This window comes from Protopterus annectens, chromosome 5.part0 (genome assembly GCF_019279795.1).
Source record: "Protopterus annectens isolate FY-2018-M chromosome 5.part0, PAN1.0, whole genome shotgun sequence".
Taxonomy (NCBI): Eukaryota; Metazoa; Chordata; order Ceratodontiformes; family Protopteridae; genus Protopterus; species Protopterus annectens.
Window position 1 is genome coordinate 1,015,517,786 of NC_056735.1, and position 25,147 is coordinate 1,015,542,932.

The following is a 25,147-nucleotide window of genomic DNA, read 5'->3' on the forward strand; positions in this document are numbered from 1 at the left end:
CATGTGGATACAGTACCCCAAAGGCCTATTAAGCAGGCCCCATATAAGGAGCCTGAGAGAGTCAAACAGAGTCTGAGGGAGGAGATGCAGGAAATGTTGGAACTAGGGGTAATTCAGGAGTCCAGCAGTACCTGGGCCTCCCCAGTGGTACTGGTACCAAAGAAGGATGGCAGCACCAAGTTCTGTGTGGACTACAGGACATTAAATAGTCACACAGAGTCAGATGCCTACCCTGTGCCTAGAATAAATGAAGCCCTAGAGCAGCTGAGTGGGCTAAGTACCTTACCACCATTGATCTTACCATGGGTAGGTGCCATTGACTCCCAGAGACTATAGAGAGGTCAGCCTTTGTGACTCCTTTTGGCATGTATGAGTTCACGGAGATGCCCTTTGTGATAAAAAATGCCCCATCGACTTTCCAGAGGCTGGTAGATCATACCCTAGCAGAAGCAGGAGATTTTGCACTTGCTTACCTTGATGATATTGCCATCTACAGCCATTCCTGGCATGAGCACCTTCAGCATGTCAGGGAGGTGCTGGGCAGATTACAGAGGGTGGGGTTGACCATTAAGCCCAGCAAATCTCAGGTGGGTATGGCAGAGGTCTCCTACTTGAGACATAGAGTGGGTAGTAGTAAGATCAGGTCAGAACCTGCCAAAGTGGAAGTCATTTGGGCATGACCTGCCCTTGTTACTAAAAAGCAGGTGAGGGCATTCTTAGGGCAGCAGGATACTACAGAAAGTTAATTCTCAGTTATAGCAGTATAGCTGCTCCCCTCACAGACCTGACATGGAAAAACAGGCCAGATAAGGTAGTGTGGACCCCTTCATGTGAGCAGGCATTCCAGAAGCTTAAAGGAGCTTTGGGAGGACCCCCTGTGTTAGCCAGTCCAGATTACAGCAAATAATTTGTTGTGCAGGTGGATGCTTCAAACCATGGGGTGGGAGCTGTACTTAACCAGGTTTCCTCAGAGAGAGAAGAGCACCCAGTGGTATATCTCAGCCATAGGCTCCAACCCACAGAGGATTGTTATGCAGCTGTAGAAAAGGAATGCCTAGTCATAGTGTGGACACTGTAGAAACTTCAGCCTTATCTGTATGGAAGGAAATTCACTGTAGTCACAGACCACAATCCCTTAACATGGCTACATTGAGCCAGCCAGCAAAATGCCACATTACTAAGATGGAGCCTAGGGTTGCAAGCATATGATATGACAGTGCAGCATCACAGTGGGGTTAGCAATTCCAGTGCAGATGGGCTCTCAAGACAGGGAATGGGGTAAGGTATTCCCAGATTGGCTCAACCCTCTCAAGCAATGTTTCTCAAGGGGTACTTGAAAAACTAGCTTGAGTTTTCGGGGGAGTGGTTGTGAAATTGTGATGCTGCCAGCCCAGCTAGCTGGAATTGTGTTAATAATTCTATGTCATTTGTGAATATTGCTATGATTTATACAGAACCATATGTTATGTACTGAGCTTCAAGAATGTAACCACAGTGTACGCTACTGGAAAAGAACAGAAATGTATATAAGCTATATACCTGTGCAAATGTATGTTTCAATACTAGACGTTGGAACATACAGAGTTAACTTGCAAAACTTCAAGTAAATAAGTTGGAATCAAAATGTTTTATGGTTGTGTTAACTCCCAGTTTCAATGCACACACGATTCCTATTTACATAATTTCTAATGACTTATCTGTCTGTCAGTTTTACCCAGTAGTGATCCTACTTAAGTTTCACACATCAACACTTTCATACAACAAAATGAGTGTCAAGATTTAGTATGAAGCCCCTTAGTAAAATGATCTAGATCTGGAGCTATAAGTTTTTCTATTGCCTTGAAAGTAATTCTAATTATTAGATTTAAAATGTAAAGTGTTTTATTGCTTCCTAGCAGCTGCACATCTGAGAGATATGTATTTCTCACACAGAGATGATAAAATTCTGTTGATATCTGTTAGCCTGGGAACTGAAGGCAGATGACAAAGAGTGATGTCATCCAAGTTGGCCTAGCAGTAATGTTTGATAATAATTTAAGAACTGTCTCAGAGAAAGACTGTGCATTTTGTATCTTGTCTTGGACCTAGAAAGATCCTTTCCACACTTCTGCCTGTGTGTTGCTCTGTAAGTAAGATTTAGGCATAGTATTTCTTTTAGAGATAGATAGGAATATAGTAAAGATTAGTCTAGATGTTTCTGTATTCATTTGAGACTCTCCTGCTATGTTGTTTTAAATATTTCCTGTGATTCTGAACTCTGAAGTGACGGTGTTTGTTACTGAATATTGTTTTGTTCTTTTATTATTTACTATTAAATATCTTTAAACCTATCTTTGTGGTTGATGTTTGTGAAACATATTTAAGTTCTTAAATTACTTGCATATGTATTTGGTGACACTGCACAAGCCACTCCTAAATAGTCTTAGTATTAGTCACACTTACCATTTGGATAATAGTAACATTGCACAGTAGGATTAGTGGCAGTGATAACTACCGTATAGTCTGAGCAGAAGGGGGCATAGCTAGTAAACATGGGCCAGCATTCCCCAGGTGTGTGTGTGTGTGTGTGTGTGTGTGTGTGTGTGTGTGTGTGTGTGTGTGTGTGTGTGTGTGTGTGTCTGTGTGTATAAATCAAATCTCAAAGTGTGCATGTGTCAGCTACTTGGGGAGGGACACGAAGCACTGGTTGGACAGAGATGGTGCTGGAGATCTTGGCTCGACCCCTCAGCTAATATCTTAACTGAATAGCTGTGCCATTGAGGAGTCTGATTGGGGATCTGGAAAAAGAGGGAGAAACCAGCCCCAGACTGACTGTGATCTCTGTGTGCTCTTAAAGTAAATTGTACTTTACTGCATGTGTACTTGTCATCCTCGTAATGTGTGCATTCTCACTGGTGTTAGTGGTGAGGATTGAGGCTGCTTGAGTACTGGGCCAGTGCAGGGGCATTACAAAGGCTACCTTAGGTAGTGCAAACTAACCTGGTGGCATTGTGTGGCCATCAGCAGATACTCAGGGAAAAATATATCTGACAGGTAACTTTCTCTTTAGCCCAAGGTTTAAGTGCAGTTAGCTTAGAGATAAAGGACATCTGACACATGGTACAAACCCACTGAAATGATACTTTTACAGTGGGCTATCTGAGTGCATATTTAATCATATTTTGTGATATCCTTGTATTGTTGTTTAAAAATCACCTGTTGTCACTATTTCTAACAACATGCGGTTATTAGTCTGTCCACTTTTACATTATTTGTCATTAACTACCAATCTGATAATGTGTCAACAAAGTACATATCTGATGTTGCAAGGAGATGTGAGAAGGAAGATGTTTTCACTTGAATGCACTTCTTGCTTTGGTCAGTGCTACACATACCCATTCAATGCATTTAATTTACTTTCTGTATTTGTATCTATCATATATTTATTTTCTAATGTCTTTTCCATTTGCTCTCCATATAGTAGCACACAAATAGGATTCACTGTCTTAGGAAAAAATTGAAAACTTTAGGTTAGGCAGCCTTAGGCAGAGTACAAATGCCTGGCTTCATTGAGCAGACATCTGCAACATGGACAGTTTTTCATAAAATGCACCTCACAGATGTCAAATTCTGTGGTACAAGGTGTAACTGAAGTGAATTATAAAATAAGGTACATGAAGCATTGTATAAATTGTGTTTAGAGATCATATTGCAATTATTCACAATATGTACTGTTTTACTTCTGTTTAAGGTACATTTCTTCTCCGCTTGGCAGCATGCAAACATGGTTCACTATCTGTGGAAAAAAAGTGAAAAATTTAGTTTAGGCTGCCTTAGTTAGTGCAAACATGCCTGACAATAGTGCACTTTTCTCAGCGCTCTGGACAGTACTGAGTGGAAAAAACATAGGTCTATATTAAATTAGCAAATGCTTAAAAATGCAAACACTGATTTATCAACCCCATGTAAGTGGAAGCTTGCAATCCTGAACACTTAGAGCAGCGAATTTTTTCCGTGGGAAAAAAATCACTGTTCCAAAAAAGAAAAAGAAAAAACTTTAAAACATTACAAAGACACCCCCCCTACTTAAATATACCAATTCCGAGATCTCACTAAAGTGATGAAAATGGCAAAATAACAAAGGCGGCCAAGGGATTTCTTTCCGGGGGAAAGAATTTGCTTATATGACATTTCGGTATTTTTGCCGTTTTGTTAGAAAAATGTATAATAGCAATATGCATGCTTAGTGCATTCAAGGCTTAAAAGGGTTAATACATTTATTCTGTTCATGTTGTATGAATTTGCACAGCTACTAGAAACCTTAATAAGAGACACTTTATTCTGCTTATGCCATGAAAATATGTGCAGCTATTAGAAACTTTAATAAGAGACATTTTATTCTGCTTATGCCATGAGAAAATGTGCAGCTGCTAGAAGCCCGGATAAAGTGAATAATAGATGTTTGAAAAGCTTAAACCATAGTCAGCATTACTTGTACCAAAGCTAGAAATGCACCTTGAATCTAGACAAAATGTAACACATGTATTAGAACTGTACAATTGAAGTACTGAAGAACCAAGGAGGGCTAAAATAAGCCCAAGGCCAGGTTGTTTTTCTCAAATGTTTTTGCAAGAGAGCAATAATTTGACCATGTCAGCAATAAGTCTGGTAACATTTTCTGTGTAATATACAGAAAGCTGTGTCTGACTACATCAGCAGTAGATTGGTAACATTTTCTGTGTGACATGAAGAGAACTGTATAAGAATAACATACTAAACTCCAGAAAATTAGACAGACCTTGTACCTACATGCTTTGTCTCCTTGCTGCAAGTAATAAAGGGTGCCTTGCTTGAACCTAACATGCATTGGTCTTTGAAGTTTTTCTTTTACAGATTGGCCCTTCAAGCCAGAACCCTCTCTTCACCTCGGATCAGACGGCCAGGTGGCTGAAACCGTACGGGGAAGAAACCAAATCGGTTCCTCTTATATGTAAAGTCCTCCGACTGAATTGTCGTCAAAAGAGGCCAGCCACTTTCTGATCTGTGACTGAAGGACGGGTCTCCCGTGATCAATCACATGGGCTCAGGTAAGGTGAATCTACTTTTTTCTGTTTCAGGATCAGGGACTGGATATGTATTGTTTATTGCCAGATTGTATTTTTCTTACAGTCAGGGATATAAAAAAAAAGGTATTGTCTTGTCATAGATCTGGTGAAACAGAGTAGTAGACTTTAGGCAGTCATTCTGAAGAGACTATAACAAAATCCGTGGTACACGTTAAACTAGAGAGGTTACATAACAAAAACAAAATGGGTAATAATTGCACAAAAACACCCCATAACCCGCCGTTAACGGAAGACGCAAAATATATGCAGTCGCAGCACGCTGATAATATTAGATATTTTTCAAAATGGGTTAATAAGTATGAATTTGACGGAAAATTAGAAAAATCCTCACTTATCAAACTTATCAAACAACTCAAAAATGATTCTAAGGGTCAGGTAAAAAAACAACGACGGTTAGGAATTCCTCAGGCACACAGGTGGCTGGAGAAAGTAAACCATAGGGACCAAAAGAACAAAGATTCAAAAGCAATGTTTTTAGATAGGGAGGATAACAATTTAGTAATAGCATCAGCACCTCCACCTCCCTTACCAGAATATGAAGTGAGTGAAAAAATCAGTCCGCCCCCACTATATCCTGCGGTTACTGGAAACAGAGACATTATAAAACTGAAACTAACTAAAATCAGAGATCCCATCGGGACCAGGTCCCGGACAAAGGCAAGTAATTCAGAGGAAGGTATCGAATTATGGCAAATGGTTAAGAATTCATGATCTACAGAAGAGGAAGAAATATGCCCGCTTATAGAAGTACCCAATCCTCAGGCAGGTCAGGACAATCAGGACCCAACCATTCTAGTATATAGACCTTGGACTTCGGAAGATATCCAGAAAGCCACGGAGGGAATTCCCCACCCAAAAATTAATTTCAGAAAATTCCCGGAAGACTTACAAGGAATGAGGTTAAGTTATAACTTAAATGGAGAAGAAATAGAAAAGGTAGTTAGACAGACTGTAGGGCCAGATTGGTACATGTTTGTGGCAACTGGAATCCTTGTGGCACTGCACAAAGACCCCTCCCACATAGCAGCACAGAGTTAGACACTAGAGTAAAAGGTGTTACAGACCACATCTATGAAAACTGGAAACCTAGGGCAGACTGGACTTGCATTAATCAGTGCATCCAACAAGAAGGTGAAACAATTGACCGATACTATGCTAGATTGCTAGAATGTTTTAATAACCATTGTGGAATGCAGGTTCTCGAAGATCGAACACAAGATTCCCCATATGAACAGCAGTTAAAGAATGCATTTTTAAAAGGCAGTAGTATGCCTATAAGCAGTTTCATTATGAAACACATGGTAGACCATCATACAATCATTACTTGAATATGCTAGGCATGCCGAAAGGCATTTTAATAGCAAAAAGAAAAAGAAGGCTCAAGTATTTTCTGTAGAAGAACGAGCAGAAGTTTATTTAGTACAGTCTGGGAAAAAGGGCAAAAAAAATGCACAGGGAAACAAGCAGTCTGATCAGCGATCAGAGGACTTTGAAGGGCGTAAGAAAAGGGGAGAATGTTTTAAATGTAGTAAAAAGGGGCATTTGGCAAGGGATTGCAGGAAAAATAAGAAGGCAACAATGGAAGACAAGGAAGGTGAGGACTGACTATATGATAGTCAAGAATCACTAGAAGGGGCCAGTAGAGAAAGGACAAATGAGAATGTGAAAGAGGGAGAAGAGGAAGTGCAGGAAGTTAGTGACAATGAAGAAGACGAAATATTAGACCCAGCTTTATTGAGCTTGGAACTCTATTTAGCAGACACGAAACCAGAAGTTACACTTTTGGTGGAAGGGAGGGAGGTCAAATTTTTGTGTGACTCAGGGGCATCACGGACTCTGATACACCACTCCAAATTGCCAGAAAACCCAGAGTCACCTGATTACATACTGGTCAAAGCAGCTAACGGACAGCTGTATCGGGAGCCTCTCTCCCGTAACATTGCAATAACTGATCCAGTTTCAGGATTGACACAAAAAAGCAAAATTGTAGTTTCTGCAAAATGCCCAGTAAATCTCTTAGGCAGGGATCTCATGCACCTATTTGGTATAACAGTAGTCCCAACCATGCAGGGTATGGAAGTACTGCGACAGACTAACACCTTTGTTGTGCAATCGGGGGGGTGAAATGTCTTATTGGTACTGCCAGGACTTGGTTACGACTGGTCCAGGGACTGTGACCAAGGAACTAATGAACATAGCCATCAGCAAGTTTCCCTCCCTTGACCTTGATAAGCAACACTTGTTGCACTGTCCCTTGTATTTTTGTAGCACACCAGGACCTGATAAGGAATATGAGAAAGAATTATTTGAAAATCATATGAATAGATTGGTATTGCGTAATTTGTACTGGGATGCAGAAGGGAATAGTGTAGCCAGCTGTTCACTGAAGAGTTTTTCACTCTTTATAAATCTAATCGATTACCACATGTTAGCTTAACCAAAAACAAAAAATATAAAATGGGCAGACCTAGGGGAGAAAGTCGCGAGATGGGAGAAACAAACAGAACTGGAACTGTCAGGACAAGGAATACAAGTGCAAAAATTGAATTGGGTAACTCAGACCAACCCAGCTGTGCACTTACATTCTTGCGAAGACAGCTGATGGATACTCCTACTAAAGGAGGAAGAAAACGCCTTGCGAGATATACCAGAGACTCTCTGGTCGACAGGAAAATCAGATGTAGGACTCATTCGTACAGCAGGGCCAGTTACTATCACACCAAAGTCAGCATTCAGACCACAAAAGAGACAGTATCCCTTAAGAAAAGATGCAGAGACAGGGATAAAGCCTATTATAGTAGCATTACTTAAAGGAGGGATACTAGTGGAATCTCCTGATTCACCATGTAACACACCCTTATTTTCAGTTAAAAAAGCCAATGGAGAATGGCGTATGGTTCAGGATTTACAAGCAGTAAATGATGCAGTAATACCAAGGGCACCCATAGTGCCAGATCCACACACCCTGTTAAATGATTTAAAACCTCAACAAAAGTATTTTTCTGTGGTAGACATTAGCAACGCATTCTTTTTGATACCGATACACCCTGATAGCCAGTATTGGTTTGCATTTACATTTCAGGGAAAAAGATACACATATACGCACCTACCACAGGGATATTGTGAAAGTCCAATGATATTCTCACAAGAAATGGCAAGCAACGTGGTGGGATTCAACCCACCAAAATGTAGTCAGGTTTTACTTTATGTTGATGACATTTTGTTGGCGGACCCCACCCTGTAGTATTGCAGGGAAGATACCATAGCACTTCTACGATTTTTAGCCACTGAGGGACATAAGGTAAACAAAGACAAACTGCAGCTCTGGAAATAACAGGTTAAATACCTAGGATATGTAATATCCAAGGAAGGTAGAACACTAGATGAGGACAGAAAAGTAGCAATTTTGCAAGCACCAAAACCCACTACCAAGAAGGAAATGATGTCCTTCCTGGGTACAACTAATTTTTGTCAAAGCTGGATTCCAAACTATGCCTTGGAATCTGAACCCTTAACTGACCTCATATATAAGATGCCTATGGCAGTGCAGGATTTGTTACAATGGACACCAGAGGCAGAATCTGCCTTTTGTAAACTAAAGCAATTAATAGCATCCTCACTAGTTCTGGGACTGCCAAAGTATCATAAGTGTTTTTTCCAGACTGTAGATTGCAAGAAGGGTTATATGACATCAGTACTAACATAACAGCATAGGGATAAGCAACTCTCCATTGCTTACTATTCATCACAACTAGACCCAGTGGCAAGGTCCTTACCCCACTGTGTACAAGCCGTAGTCGCAGCAGTGATGGCAGTACAGGCTTCAGCCTCAGTAGTCTTGTTCCACCCTCTCACTTTGAGAGTACCCCATGCAGTCACATTCATTTTACTGCAAGAAAAGGTGGCATATCTTTCTGCTGCTAGGCATCTTTCCTGCATGACTATATTATTGAGCCAACCTAATATGGCAATTGAACGATGCACAACTCTGAACCCTTCTACTCTGCTCCCGACTCCTGCAGATGGCACGCCGCACCACTGCCTGCAGGTAATCGAGCAAAAGACATTACCTAGAAAAGACCTCACAGATGTTCCCTTGGATGATGCTGAGGTAACATACTATGTGGATGGCTCATGCAAGAGGGGTCCTGCAGGACAGAACCTAGTAGGATATGCAGTAGTTTCTAATACTGAGGTTATAGAAGCAAAATCCTTACCGCACAATTTATCTGCACAAGCAGCAGAACTGATTGCCCTAACACGAGCATGTACCTTAGCAAAGGGTAAATGTGTAAACATTTTTACGGATAGCCAGTACGCTTTCTCCACTGTACATGCATTTGCACAACAGTGGAAAAAATGAGGAATGACAACATCTACTGGCAAACCTATAAATCATGCACAGTTTATTTTATGTCTTTTAGAATCTATTCAATTACCTCAGAAAGTGGCCATTTGCAAATGTGCAGCTCACACCAAGCAACAAGATAGGATTTCAAAAGGTAATGCAAGAGCTGATACAGCTGTGAAACAAGCAGCCACAGAAGTATTTCTTTTAACTGAGGAATTACAACCCTCTGAAACTCTAAATCTAGATATGTTAAAAACAATGCAGACACTCACTACACGAGTTGAAAAACAACGATGGATAAAACGAGGAGCAATCCTCAAAAAGGGGCTGTACATCTCTAAAGAAGGAAAACCGATACTACCCTCTAATTTGTTTCGCTATGCGGCATTGTTGAGCCATGGGCAGTGCCATGTCTTAACAGTAGGGATGATACAGCTGGTGAACCAGGTGTTCACAATGTACGGATTTACAAACTACTCTAAAACATTTTGTTTAATGTGTCAGATTTGTAATAAACATCATTCACAAGGGGCGATAAAGCCCAACTCCCACACCACCATATCCATTTCACACTATCTGTATGGATTTCATAGAATTGAACAAATGTGAGAATAAGAAGTATTGCCTTGTCATTATAGATATGTTTTCCAGGTGGGTGGAAGCTTTTCCAACCAAAAATCCAGATGCAGCTACAGTGGCAAAAGTACTTGTCAAGGAAATTATTCCTAGGTTTGGCATTCCGGAGAGAATCTATAGTGACAATGGTACACACTTTGTAAATCAAACCATGCAGCAGTTGAGCAAGTATTTTGGTATTTCTTTAAAAAATCATTGTGCATATCATCCGCAGTCTGCAGGGCTGGTTGAAAGGCATAGTGGTATACTGAAAAGCAAATTGAGGAAATTAATAGCTGAGACAGGGAAAAATTGGTTATATTGTTTACCCCTGGCACTGTTGAACATGAGAACTGTTCCTACAGCAAAAGGACTGACTCCTTTTGAAAAACTGTTTGGAAGGGCTTATTATGCACCCCAGTGGAAACCTCTCATGTCATCAGACCAGGAAGCTGATTTTACACTAGCTGAATATATGAAAAAGTTGTTGAATTCTAAACATCTGTTGCAGTCTAATTTTGTTTCAGACCAAAAACCAACCGAAACATCGCAAGTGACAGTGACACCAGGAGACTGGGTATGGATTAAAATCGTGAAGTGAAAGAACCGGGCATCGCCAAGGTGGGAAGGTCCCTACCAGGTGCTTCTTTTGACATGTACTGCAGTCAAGATAGCAGAACAAGCTTCATGGATACACCTGATGCACTGCAAGCTGGTAAAAAACTTCGAGTTGGACAAAGATCTTGCTTCTCCATCGGGACTTTAAGCACAAAAGTCTGGCTACAAAGGGGGGTTAGATCAATACGAACTGATCCATCTCAAATCCAGTGAAACAATCATTGGTGCTTAAGGTCCTATAGGGCAGAGAGTAAGATCACGTGTCCTAAGTGAAGATGACGGACTCAAGTAAGATGCAAATACACTTACTTGTAAGAACCAGAGAAAACGGAAATGCAGAACAACCGTTTCCACAGAAGTATTACATGACCATCCTGTTGACCGTATTGGTAACAATAATCTTTTTTATTATGGCCATTTCTTTTCTCAGTCATGCAAGTAAAGTTAAATAAGCGTGCAGAATGGCACCCGAACTTCAATACCTACCAGGCAATCAAATATGTGTATGCTGAAACCTTTAATGTCTCGAATTGCTGGATCTGCACAGCTCTACCAACAGCATATGGGGGGTTACTGCTAACTTCAGTTCCCCTAGGGGCTAATAAGACCTGGGAAAACCTAATTCATGATACATCAAATGTCACATCAGAAGATAAAATAGCAGTGCACTTGTCTATTCGTCAGAATGGAACCGTGTGTTTTTATAAGAATGATACAGTAAAGGTGGGATGGAGCTATTGCAATGTAACAGTTCCCTATAGATGCTGCACTAAATCTAATAACGAATTCTATTGCAACACGAGCTATGATTCATTTGTTGAACTGTTGCATAGGACAATCGAAGAAGTAAAACATGATGCTGTCCTCTACAAACAACTGTTCATAATTGACAGAAAAATGTTTTACACAGGACAAGGGTATGTTTATAGTAAAGTTACTACTAAAGTGGAAGATTGTTACTTTGTATGCGGAAGAAAAGCATATAAATGGCTACCCGAAAACTGGTTCGGTAGTTGTTTTTTGGGGTACAAGGTTCCGGCCATATGACACACAGCAGTTTTACCTCAAGGGAAAATTTGGAATGTCTGAGAAATCAAGAATCCTGTCAATCCAGTGGGATGAATCAATGCACCTTGGAAATACCATCGTAACTTAGGCCCTAAGAATAACAACGGACTGTCGCACATGGATCTGAGTGATACCGCCATATCATGGGCAGGCATATAACCAGCATATGGAGCAACAAAATCAATCTGGGAACTGAGAAAATTGTCTAAACTTCTCGAAATAATGAGTAATGCAACCTTTTCTGCCTTAGAATTAGTAACCGATGAACTGACTGCCATGAGAACAGTGGTGCTTCAAAATCGCATGGCTCTTGACTTCACCCTGGCGGTGAAAGGAGGTACATGCACTTTAATCCAGGAGGAGTGCTGTTCATACATTCCAGACTACAAACATGAGATAGACAACCATCTTGAGGTAATTCAGCAGGTGTCAACCATGACCAAACCGGGAGCAATTCCATTGACTGACTTTTTTCAGAAATGGTTTGGGGGTTGGGGCAGCATCATGATGAACATTCTGATTGCCATCTGTGTAGAGATAGCCCTACTGATGGTGTGTGGGTGCTGCTGCATCCCCTGCATAAAAGGACTAGTTAAAAATTTTGTAGACATTTCAGTTTCAGAAACTTTGTACCAGGAAGCCGAACTCGAAGAATTACTCAAAACTGAAAAATGCTTTCATGAGTTTAAACTAAATGATTCTCTAACTGCAAATCCTGAGTAGGAAGAGGTTAAGGGAAGAAAGACTGTTTATGCTTGTTTTGAAAGTAGAATAAAGTATTAAAAGGGGGGAAATGTTAGAAAAATGTATAATAGCAATATGCATGCTTAGTGCATTCAAGGCTTAAAAGGGTTAATACATTTATTCTGTTCATGTTGTATGAATTTGCACAGTTACTAGAAACCTTAATAAGAGACACTTTATTCTGCTTATGCCATGAAAATATGTGCAGCTATTAGAAACTTTAATAAGAGACATTTTATTCTGCTTATGCCATGAGAAAATGTGCAGCTGCTAGAAGCCCTGATAAAGAGAACAATAGATGTTTGAAAAGCTTAAACCATAGTCAGCATTACTTGTACCAAAGCTAGAAATGTACCTTGAATCTAGACAAAATGTAACACATGTATTAGAACTGTACAATTGAAGTACTGAAGAACCAAGGAGGGCTAAAATAAGCCCAAGGCCAGGTTGTTTTTCTCAAATGTTTTTGCAAGACAGCAATAATTTGACAATGTCAGCAATAAGTCTGGTAACATTTTCTGTGCAATATACAGAAAGCTGTGTCTGACTACGGTCAGCAGTAGATTGGTAACATTTTCTGTGTGACATGAAGAGAACTGTATAAGAATAACATACTAAACTCCAGAAAATTAGACAAACCTTGTACCTACATGCTTTGTCTCCTTGCTGCAAGTAATAAAGGGTGCCTTGCTTGAACCTAACGTGCATTGGTCTTTGAAGTTTTTCTTTTACACGTTTCATGCTTTCAAGTTTGATTGCGTCTTCGATCATATAATAGAGAACCAAAAATTCCACCTCCCATAGAACAATCTCTACATATTAAGGGGTCAGTGCAGTGACTTTAGATTAAAAAAACACCCCTGGTTAAGGGTTGGAATCTAACTAGAAGATACTTTTTACAAAGAGTGTAGGAAGCCCATTCCTTACATTTTGTTTAGGGCTGTAACACTAAAGAAAATTGATTATGCCAAACCTTTTCCTTGCATGCAATTTATCAGTAAACCTTGCATAATGAAACCTGTTCTATTTAGTAGCATATATCATTAATGTTTCACATATAACCTCAACCTAATGTGTGTCCAGTTTCTTACACATGATAATTATGATATTTAATATAAAATTCAGTTGCATATGTAAGTTGGGCACAGTACTTTTGTTATAATCATCATGATTCATCACGTCCCAAATATGTATTTAGTACAATTATGTCTTGTGAAACATGTATGTAACATAATCCAACTTGTATTAATCAGCACATTGAACTGCATATATCTGAAATATATTTACAAACAGAAATAATGACCTTTACATAGGAATACATTCCCAGAAATAAATACAAGCATACAAATGTACGCTCCAGGAAATTTCTATATGTCTAATTTCCATGCTGGAGCTGTAGTTCTCTTGTGGTAATGTCAGTTAATAAAGTAAGATGCAAATTTTGCATCTTTTATCCCATGGGTTCAATTCCCAGATGATACAATAATATTTCACATTGTCCAAGCCCCACTATGAGAATATGTCATAATTCATCTTTCTCCTTTCAAAGTGCAAGTGTTAAAATATGTTATTAAGCTTTCCATTGTTGAATATTGGAACCTGTGTTAACAGGTTGGGTGTCACACATGGCAAAGCACAATGCCATGTTTCATAACTTTAATGCTATATGATGTAAGTAGTACCAGTGTGTCTGCCCTGTCCCTTTGCTTTAAGTTGTGCAAATGCAGTTGGTAAGGCAGTGCATCTTTGTACACAAGCAGTTACCTGTATAATTTGAATTAGGTGCCAATTCCATACTTTGTTAGCTTGATCTTTGCAAACTTGGCTGGTGAGGGAAAAAATGCTGCTAAATTTAGAGCACAGTGATGGGATATTGAAGAGTCCAGGAAATTTGCAGCAGTTCTTGTGAAGTACTACAGTCATAGGCTGCTGCAGGGCCATTATACTGGGTTTCAATACAAGGCTGAGGCTTGTAATAGCTTAGGAAAGGCTGTGACCAATGCAACAGCCATTCCATATAATTGGGAACAGTGTCATCACTACTACAGTGATCTGAAGGAGCACAAGCAGGACCTTCTTTGCTGATGGGAGGATGAATTTAGGACTGAGAACATCCCTCTAGTTGTGTAGGTAAAGTGATCCATAACCTGTCTATGATATGGCATTGATGATCTTTCCAGCCAACACAGGTACTCGTTATGCTTTCAGATGTATTTCTTTTCTTTCTGTACTGTACAGCTACAGAGGAAACAGCTGTGAAAAGTGAAGCACACCAGGAGAGATTAACTGACCTCAGAGGGGCATAGCATAAATATGACTCATGTACAAATTCAAGCCATGATATTATTTTCTCATTGTACCTCAGCCTTCATCTGAAGCATGCACGCCTTCCCAAATAACTCCTGCTGCTTGTATTAGACAATGAAAACACCAGCTTAACTCTGTGTGGGTTCAGTGCCCAGACACAGCAATTACTTGTTATTACTGGATAAGTATTTTTAAAATATTAAGAGTAATACATTAAGAAGAATTGCATTTTGGTATTTGCAGTTATTAAATTAGAATGCATTTCTCCTATCTGTCACAGAGAAATAAAAGTTGCTATTTCTTATATCATAGCAGTGAGATTTGTTTATTTTATGACACATAAATACTTTCCATTATATATGGGCCCATATCTATACAGGAAGAATGCAGAGTCCCTCTAATCACAACTACGTAGGTAAAAGCTGCACTCTTTAAAGCCAAAAACACAGCATCCATGGGACCGGGCAACATCCCAGGCTGCGTTTTACACGCACTTCAGAATGAACTGGCTCCCCACTTAAGCACCATGTTCAATAATAGCCTCGCATCAGGCTTTGTGCCCATTGAATGGCGCACAGCAACAGTTATCCCACTCCACAAAGGGGGAGCCACCACTGATCCTGGGAACTATCGGCCTATTAGCCTGACGAGCCAGGTCTGCAAGGCCATGGAATGTATCATCATGGAACTCATAAACAAAGATATTGGTAACCTCCAAACTCTGGATCCCACCCAGTTCGGGTTTGTGAAAGGCAGCTCATACCTCCTGAACCTGATCGACTTCTTTAAGGCAGTCACCAAAGCCGTGGATGAGGGTAAAGGTGGTTCACACAGCCTATCTTGACCTTGCCAAGGCTTTTGACATCATCCCCCATTCTGGAATTATAGCTAAACTCACTAATCTAGGTATAAATACCTAAGTCACAAGATGGGTTGCCAACTGGCTCACTGACAGAACCCACACTGTAAAAGTTGCAGACTCCAAATCTGACCTCAAGGCAGCAATAAGTGGAGTGTCACAGGGTTCCTTCCTGGGACCTCTCCTATTTATCTACTTCTCTGAAGTACAGGCTAACACAGAAGGCCTCTGGCTGACAAAGTTCACAGATGACTGCAAACTAGGAGCCATAGTCAAGTCCCCAAATGATGTGGACATCCTACAGAAGAGCCTCACTGAGACAGATGCCTGGTGTCAGAGCCATGGCCTCAAGCTCAATGCCAAAAAGTGCAGTGTCATCCCCTTTGGTAAAAACTCTGTACCCATGAACTACCACATAGGCAGCAATCTACTTAACACTGAATGCGTGATAAGAGACCTTGGGGCCCAGGTGGACAGTAGTCTCTCCTTTGATAGTCACATCACCACAGTAGTCAGGAAGTCCTTCCATGTGGCACACCTCATCATAAAAGGGTTCTCATCCAGGAAAAAAAAGGTCATTGTTCCCCTCTACTCGTCACTCATTAGACCCATTATAGAGTACAACGCCCCTTTTGGAATGCACCTCACAAGACATCTGCAGCAGCTATAAAGGCCACAGAAGTACCTCACAAAGAGGATTATTGGCCTCAAACAAATGCCCTACACTGACCACCTCAAAAAACTCCAGCTTTACTCCGTAGCATATCACCTACTCCGAGGTGATCTCTGCCTAACATATAAAGCTATGTTGAACCCAGAGCTGTTGGACATGCTACACCTAAAGAAATCCCAATCCCTCCAAGCTACACCTTGTCACCACAATAAACAGGACACACTGGAGGGATAGATTCCTGTCCCAGAGACTTCCTATACTCTGGAACAAGCTACCCATCTATGTCAAGCAAAGTTCTTCATTAGCACTCTACAAGAAAAAATCTTGATGAGCGGATGGGAAATAGGAGATATACCCCGGGGTTCACTTCTGTGTCTCTGCTGGACAGTGGCACAGGAAAATAACTTTCTTGGGTGGCGTAAGCCCTTAGGCCAATAGCCTTGTACCTACCTATGAACCTTTGAACCTATGGATTTGGCAAATGTGTGAAATAGTAAACTGTCATAATTGTTTATGTATTGTCAGGCCAGGTGTCTTTAAAAATACAATACTGTGACATGCCATGTATCTAATTATGTCTTTTGTTTGCCTCCCCTCACACTATTTTTTTATTTTTATTTTTTATTTTTGGGGGGGGTTATAATTTATTAACAATCTATTGTTTGCATAAGCTGCTACTGAAAAAATAATGATCAACAGCACAGAGAGGTACACCAACTATTGCTGCTCACCCTGCTTTATCTCCACAGATAGCAGCACAGATACCCACCATTTTGAGGTTACAACCTGTCAGTGTTGACTCCACAACCCCTGCCCTACCTGCACCCAGTGTGTCAGGTAGACCCACCATGGCTTTTAGTGCAGTGGTACCCGCTGGGAGCAGTAGTAGTGGAGATGGTGATTTTATCACCTGGCAACAGCTGACAGAGCTGGTGGAGGATATAATGGAGCAGGACATTGATGCATGCATCGGCATGGTTGAAAAAGTCCTGTTTTGAATTGCAAAGATGATGCCATGTCTGGCACTGACCCAGACCGCTGCTGCAGGAGACCATGACAACAGTTCTGAGAATGAGGACTAGATACTCACTGCTCTCAAGATGGACATGGACACACCTGCAATATCCCGTACCTATTCCCAATCATGGTGTCCCCAACCTTTTGTCTCCATCACATCTCTGCTTGTCTTGTTTGTCTGTGGATGCAACCTAACCTACCCTACCTACCTGACCCTGTCATTTCTAAGCACCTTTTCCAGCATTCCTCTCTCGCTTTTCAAAAAAAAAAAAAGGGCACCTGTCCTAACGAAAAAATAAAATTACACCCCATACATAGCTCTCCTCTTCTGCTTTGTGTCACCTTGCCACAGTTGATCTGGTCCAAATGGCCATGCAACATTATTCTGTTTTGACACTGATCATTGTTGTAGTGACCCTGCAAAGTCAGGAAATTGTGTATACAATTGTACATTTACATTGTGAAGAAGTAGATAGCTATGTTTCTTCTCCATGACCATCCTGCAAATTCAGATATTCTTTCCCCTGTGTGCTACCCTCTGCTTGCCAACCCTATTTTCACCACTGTACTAACCAGTCCTTTTTCACATGTTTAATCTGGTCAAAACATATATTTACATACAACCCACATGGCTAGAAATTGCCCACAGAAAAGACTTCACATTAAATCCTTAGCATTTGTGCAGAGTTTAGCATAGTACAACAATGCTGAGTGACAGTAAATGCTGTTTTCCTTCTTATTAAAAAACATATGATTTTAATTTAATCTGCAGTGGTCTGGTTACTTCCACACAGATGTGCTTAAATCCATGGCCCTTTGGGTAAACAGAGTAAAGGCAGACTAAAGGCAATACTGTGATATAGTTAATGTAACAGTTTTTAGGTTGCTGGATGTATTAAAGTAGTAGCTCATATGTGGAGTGTCATGTGCTCGATTAAAGCTGTAGGTCACTTTACTACTTCATGACATTTCTTATTCCTATCATCTGCTGAAATGCAAATGTCTGTATTTCTCTCCATATAAAACATTTCCTTAACATAACATTGGAGTAGTGCAGCAATACATCAATTTCAAAAACATTGCAGCCCCAACAGGGAGACTTATTAAGTAAACCTTGTCCTTGTTAGGTATTTATGTTTATTTCACTCGTCTTCTCTTTTTTTATTTATAATAAGCACTTTATTTTACAGAGCTTGACAGATTAATGATGATTTAACAGTTAAGACTAAAACACCATACAAAAGTGTCTACATGTCCCACAAAACATATTGTTGCTCTTGTCTGGAACTGTCTCTATTTCTCTTTTTGTTTACCCCTTCTGTTTCAGTAAGTTGAAACTGTGCTTCAGTAATGCTATTTTAATATTATAAAGTGATAATTCCTTTGTGGTTTGATGAACTAATGTTCACTTGTGTAAAAAAAGTTTTGAATTTGAAGGGTTCTATCCAGCCATTAGATTAGTGTTATTGTCTGTTTTTGGTACACTATTTTATGCGTACCTGTTGGCTGCATATTATGAGCCACCATTATCCTTCTTCTGTCATAACCTACTTTGTCCCTACCTCCATTTCATCATGTTGATGCATCCTCGCTCTTTTACATCATTTATCTCCCACCTCTGCATCTATGTAATGTCTGTTGCCAGGCACTAAATGCAACTAAGGTTGGATGTAGAGTGTGATTTTATGGCCTTCAGCTGCATTATTCTGTGCCACTGTGCTAAGCTATGTTTAGTCAGTTTAATGTATTTTTTAACAAGCAGTGCTTTTTCTTCTCCTCCTGCCATATCCATACCTCTCCTTCTCTTCATTTGCAATGAAGATAAACTGCGATTCATCTTAGAAAAAACCCAAAATCATGGGAGCAGAACCTAGTATTTAATGCTGGCAAGATGCTAACAAGATCATGTTAATCAGCCATGCCCCAAGGATATTATGTGTAGCAAACCTGGGTCATTCAGCAAATCAGAGGGATGCAGTTGAGCTGCAAGGCCTTATTTCTTGACCATTTGCTTTTATTATTATACTTAACACCTTCTCTGACATTTTACAATGTCATCCTGCCCGTCCTCTTCCATTCTTCCCTCAGTGCAGTCAGGCCCAATGTCTGATGTTTCTAATTGTCAGGAATGGGAACACATGCTTTCTTTTAATGGAGAATTAAACAGATGGTCACAAAACTGCATGGCAGCCTAGTACCTTCCTGGTTAACCCAACATTCCTACTAATGCCACCTTCTCTACTCTTTCTCTCTCTTTGTTTCTCTTTTTTTTTATGTTCTGCTGCTTTGTTAAATGCCACCTGACCTGGATCAACTCCAACTGACCATGAAAGGAATGGGGAGCAGAACAGACGTCCACCATACATCCTCAGCCTACTCTCAACCAAGCTACTGCCATCTACAGGGAATACCTCCAGTACTCAACGAGCCAATGTTACAAAACATCCAATGAGGCACCAGGGGGGGGTCTTAACTTCAGTGCTACAGGAACATCATACTTAAGAAGTAATCATATGTCCTACCCCTACCTCCTGTATGGCCTCCGCTGTACCCAAACCCTTCATACCCCAAACTTTCAGCCATTCAGGCCGCCCTGTAGAACGCCATGCCTAGTCCTCAACCCAGTTGTCTCTACTTTACCTTAGTAATGTCATCCACCTTTCATACGTATCTTCTCTTTACACTATAACACCATAAGGAATGACTTATCTCACTGACAAATTACTTAACACCTGTGTCTACATGCTGGCATTTGGTTGTCTGGATGCTGGCAATCATAGAACCTTCCCAATCACCCATGCCAAGAGGTATAAACAAACAATTGCATTTCCTTTAAATACTAATTCCTTCATTCACACATCCCTTCATAAAATTACCTCGCATTCAGCCAATAACCAACTCCTACACCTAACTTCATATACTCTTAACCCCTTGCCTGAACCCTACCACTGTCTACTCTGCTAACTGATTGCCTAGTCTGGCAAAACCCTATACCCTGCTTAACATGAAATCTGTACCTGGCAGATGTACATAAAGAAAAACGTCTGTCTATGGAAAAAGTCACTCACCAGGATTCAGCAAGCTCTGCATGGTGTGCAGGAATAGTGCAAGAGCTGCTGGAGGCAATATGGCCACCGAGAGATCCAGAAACAAGCTCCTGGCACGTGCGCTCCTGCACTTTTCATGCATGGTCACAGCCCCTGTATAAATATTATCCCATTTGCAGGTGAAAACCATGCAAATTAGGTGAATTAGTGATCCAGGAAGCTAGCAACCATTTTGCTCTCATAAATCAACATGTGGAAGAGGTTAAGGGTGGTGAGGATGACAATGCTGACAACCAACCGACAGTGAGAAGAAGGAGAAGAGTGTACAGACCCAGGATAACCTACCAGGGGCTACATGAGCTGGAGATAGCGGAGCTCTACAGGGTGGACAGGGACCTCCTACAGCAAATTGTTGAGCTGTGCCGGCCATGTCTCACACACAGAACCAACAGAGGGGAACCCATCCCAGTGGATACCAAGGTATGTGTAGACTTAAGAATACTAGCCACAGGTACCTTCCAATGGCCAACTGGGGATATCATGGGGATCTCACAGGCATCAGCATCCAGGGTACTCCACCAGTTCCTGGATGCCATGTCAGCACATGCTGTAGAGCACATATATTTCCTCAACACCCATGAGGCATTGACCAACAATATGCATTTCTTCCACCAAATAGCAGAATACCCTGAGGTAGTGGGTGCTATAGACTGCATGCACATACACATCAAACCACCACCCGGCGAGTGGGGTAGAGACTACATAAACCGCAAAGGCTTCTCCTCCATCAACTGTCAGGTCATGTGTGATGCCCAGGGCATTATGATAAATGTGTGTGCTGGCAGCCCTGGAAGCTATCACGACTCCAACATCTGGCATATAATGCAGCTGTACCAGAGATTTGCCAATAGGGACATCCCATATGGCCACCTAGTGGGTGATGCTGGTTACGCACTGGAGCCATGGCTGATGACACCCAACAGAAATGCACACACACCTGAACAAGAATGCCATAATGAGGCACACGCTCAGACCAGATTCATAATAGAGTATGTATTTGGGATGCTCAAGTCACAGTTCCGGTGCCTGGACATATCCGGTGGAGCCTTGCAGTACACACCGGCTACATGTACCCAAATTGTCATTGTATGTGCCATGCTACACAATATGATCCTGTGGAAACAGATGCAGCAGGAACAGCATGGGGCAGGGCCACAAAGCCCCCCACCATTGCTAATGCCAGCACAGGCACAGAGTTACTTGGAGGAGGAACAACTTGAGCCTGCCCCTTGTAGGCAGAAGGAGCTGTGCCCAGTATGCCCAGGCCTTGGCAAAGAGGCAACACATAGCACATACACTGACATGGTAGGAACCCAGGGAATGACACCTCTCTCTGACTCACACATACAGAGAAAGGATGCCAAACATGACACTACCTGTGCTTAACCATGTGTAGGCAGTGTACTATATGCATCTGACATAGTTAGGCCTCCAGCACCATCCTCAATACTGGCATAGCCACAAGGTAAGTCACTCTCACTATCAATTGCTGAATGTAGTAGTATGTTCTTCTACCTGTATCTATGGTATGGATGTGAGCATGTAAGGGAATCAGGTGGCTGAATGGGATGGCAGCAGATAGTAGACAATGACATCAGCAGCTTGAAATCCTTAACAAATACTGGTGTTAACATAGTAGGCAGTACTAGACAAGGTGACAAAACCCACTGCAGGACATGTGGTGAGCCAAATGTGTGTCCATAGGGCACGCACATGCATGTCAGTGAGGCTCACATACCCAACAACAGTCTCAGCCAGCATGACAGGTGTAGACAAACACAAAGAAAGGCTGTGCTAAGGCCTTTGATCGATGGCTATAGAGAACAGCCCCCTCCAAACCTACACAGACAGACTACAACAGGTCGGGCAGTAGGATGTTAGTTCTGAAGGGCAAGAAGTCTGAAACTGAAATGTAGGTCAATCAAACCTAAGAACTGTAGTACACTGACATGTTTCTAGTCTGCATGGTAGGACAGAATACAGAATGAAATTGGAAGCCAACAGAGTACCTGAAATACTAGTACAGTCATAGCAAATGTTTACAGTTGTCAGATGTTCCCCCCCCCACAATCCTATGTAGAAATATAGTACCATGTACATGAAGGTATAATAGTGGAGCACAGATTACCTGAGCTGGCCAAAGTAGCAGGCTAGATTGTTGCACGTGTACAATATGCAGGGTTCTGTGTGTTAGGTTGTTGCGTGTTGTATATTGTGTGAAAGTGGTCAGCATGTAGGCATGGAAGGTTGGCTCCGGGTAGCCAATTACCAGTACTGTTGATAACAGGGCAAAGTTCTCACAACTGCAGTGCCAAACACAATGCATCCCAGCAAGGCACAATCCAGCTGTAATCCATAATAATTATTCAGCTGTAATATCTGTCACCATCTGAAAGATGGACATGGCATGAATGTGGGTCCAGACATACAAACAGTACACAGGTGGAAGTACCCTAAACAGAGAGTGTATAAAATGTTACTGTCAAATGGACACACTTTTGGAATTGTACATACAGGTTAGCAGAACATTAGTTGGCTGTGTAGTATGGAATACTGATGTAGTCTGGCAAACACTGACAGACCACAAAAGGCACAGGTATGAAGTACTGAGAAACCACTGATGTCCCTGCACAAGCCAGCATAAGTGGAATGGCCCACCTATATCTGTGAGTCAGCTTCAAGTAGCTTCCATAGAACACATGCACCCAGCTCACCCCACCATCAGCAATAGGTACCTCACAAGTCTTATCCCTGCTGTTGGGAATGAGTGCAATATGACTCCCACCTCTGTATGGGAATAGCCACAGAATGCAGCATGCTGAAGAGGTGTCCCATGCAGATGTGTCCCTAGCTGTAAGCAGCACCCTGCCAGCATCCACACCAATGGATCAATAAGGACAGAAACTATTGACATTAGCACCTTGCACACCTACCCTGTGACCCCAGGGGAATACAGTGGCTTGCAGCCTGGGAATGTAGGAGTGACACATTGCATTGGGCTGCTACAGATGGCTTGCATCACTACCAAATGCCCTACAGTCCTCTGTCAAAGGCCTGTGCCTCACCCATACTGCTAATGTATGTTATCTCATGGACTCCCAAATAACAACATAACACTGTCCACAGAACACAAATGCAAAGCCATGTCGACAAATCCCAGTAGCATGTCCACCATGTCCTACTGTATGAACTGTGGACCAACTCCTAAATACTGCTGGGATGAAGTGATAGCTATAGGGATACTTATCAGATAATGGTTGCATAATGTTCGGAAGAGGATAGAATAACAGCGGGGGTAGAAGCATGGATGCCAAGGAGTGTGTGAAGTCTGAAACGCATATGTGTGCACATACTATCCCTGCCTGCAAACACAGGAATGGGTGGCTACAAACCTGCTTGTAAAACCACAATGTGAAGGGGTAATGACCAGAAATATGAGCCCTGCCTCTGGGTAGCCTGTGTGAATCTGTACAGCTGTGAAGTATGGCCACAGCAGGATATGGCCATATTGTCATGATAGATGTACAAGCATGGGATCCTCAGCCACCACAGTCCCAAGGTGCTGAACCATTTACACAGACCCATCAGCAAGTGTCTGCAGTTCCCCCTCCAGAATGGCATGATTGTGCAAGAATATGTAGGCTGCAGACCACAGTACTGGACACAGCTTCATTCATCTTGTGTTCCCCAGGAAATTACTGCAAGCAAATATGTATACCTGTCAGTAGCTGACATAAAACATCACAGTGTAAAACAGTACATATGTCTGAATATCTCTGCTAACATCAAAAACATGTAGCAGAAGCAGCACAGACACAATTAGTTACAGTATCCCACTATCCTTTGTCCATTGTGACCCCATATTGTCAAATGATCTACAGATATCCAGCAGAAACAGGTTGCTAGCTGTAGGTGTATAACACAAATGCCTAAACTGGAATACAACCTACCTGAAATGGATTCACACATTCAATACAGAATGTCATACTGGGCATGCTCCCACACTTAGTGAAATGAAGCCCATGTCTGGCAAAAACAGTGGAATATACATATCTGTCAGTCGCAGATGTTTGTGCATACACTCCACATTGCACACCAGTCATGCATTGCACACATATTGGATAGGAATACACACATATATCTAAGGACAACACACTATAATAGGCCAAACATACATATACATAGATGTGCAGAAGAGAGTGACAGACAGTGAAAAAGAGCTTCCCATCACGAGGCCTGTCCCACCCAGCACACATCCAATTGGCCAATACCACATAATGTGCAAACGTCTATCACTGTAGACATTTGCGTCTGATATCTCTCAGCACTATAGTGTCTGTGGTGCTTGTGATAAATGTGTAACATGACTGTACAAGTCATTATTCATCTAGCAGTTGTATACACGTTCCTGTCAAATGTAAACCTGTGTGTGACAGAGTGTTGTATAGCTGCCTATCGGGCGCTAGAATCCGCCACATAACACAAGCACTCGGGTCACTCCACGGCAAGTACAAATATGACACAGTCATTGTCCATGCTGGTGTGAATGACCTGAGACGTACCTCCCTGGACTACATGAAAAGAGACATAGAGGAGCTCTCTGATTATGTAGCCCAGGCAGGTATGACCCTAACCCTGAGCAGTATCCTTCCTTCACCAAGAATGATGCCACAATATAGAGAC